The sequence below is a fragment of the Arachis duranensis genome, chromosome 6, assembly GCF_000817695.3.
Source record: "Arachis duranensis cultivar V14167 chromosome 6, aradu.V14167.gnm2.J7QH, whole genome shotgun sequence".
Classification (NCBI taxonomy): Eukaryota; Viridiplantae; Streptophyta; class Magnoliopsida; order Fabales; family Fabaceae; genus Arachis; species Arachis duranensis.
Window position 1 is genome coordinate 65,809,061 of NC_029777.3, and position 1,377 is coordinate 65,810,437.

Consider the following 1,377-nt stretch of genomic DNA (forward strand, 5'->3'; position numbering starts at 1 on the left):
TGGAAAACAAAGTGCTTAGGGCCACGGCCAAGTCTCATAAGTAGCTGTGTTCAAGAATCAACATGCTTAACTAGGAAAGTCAATAACACTATCCAAAATTCTAAGTTCCCAGAGACGCCAATCACTCTAAACTACAAAGGAAAAAGTGAGATGCCAAAACTGTTCAGAAGCAAAAAGCTACAAGTCCCGCTCATGTAATTAAATTAATATTCATTGATATTCTGGAACTTATAGTATATTCTCTTCTTTTATCCTATTTGATTTTCAGTTGCTTGGGGACAAGCAACAATTTAAGTTTGGTGTTGTGATGAGCGGATAATTTATACGCTTTTTGGCATTGTTTTTAGGTAGTTTTTAGTAAGTTTGAGCTACTTTTAGGGATGTTTTCATTAGTTTTTATGTTAAATTCACATTTCTGGACTTTACTATGAGTTTGTGTGTTTTTCTGTGATTTCAGGTAAATTCTGGCTGAAATTGAGGGACTTGAGCAAAACTCTGAAGAAGGTTGACAAAAGGACTGCTGATGCTGTTGGAATCTGACCTCCCTGCACTCGAGATGGATTTTCTGGAGCTACAGAACTTCAATTGGCGCGCTCTTAACGGCGTTGGAAAGTAGACATCCAGGGCTTTCCAGCAATATATAATAGTCCATATTTTATTCGAAGAATGACGACGTAACATGGCGTTGAACGCCAAGTACATGCTGCTGTCTGGAGTTAAACGCCAGAAAAACGTCATGATCCGGAGTTGAACGCCCAAAACACGTCATAACTCGGAGTTCAACTCCAAGAAAAGCCTCAGCTCGTGGATAGATCAAGCTCAGCCCAAGCATACACCAAGTGGGCCCCGGAAGTGGATTTATGCATCAATTACTTACTCATGTAAACCCTAGGAGCTAGTTCATTATAAATAGAACATTTAACTATTGTATTAGATATCTTTTGATCAATTTGAATCTTTTGATCATTCGGTCACTTGATCATGGAGAAGGCTGGCCATTCGGCCATGCCTGAACCTTTTACTTATGTATTTTCAACGGTGGAGTTTCTGCACACCATAGATTAAGAGTGTGGAGCTCTGTTGTACCTCAAGTATTAATGCAATTCTATTTTCTTTTATTCAAATCTCTCTTATTCTTATTCCAAGATATTCATTCGCACCCAAGAACATAATGAGTGTAATGATGAAAGTGACGATCATTATCATTCTCACTTATGAACGCACGTGATTGACAACCACTTCCGTTCTATATGCAACCGAGCTTGAATGTGTATCTCTTAGATTCCCCAACAGAATCTTCGTGGTATAAGCTAGATAGATGGCGGCATTTATGAGGATCCGGAAAGTCTTACCTTGTCTGTGGTATTCCGAGTAGGA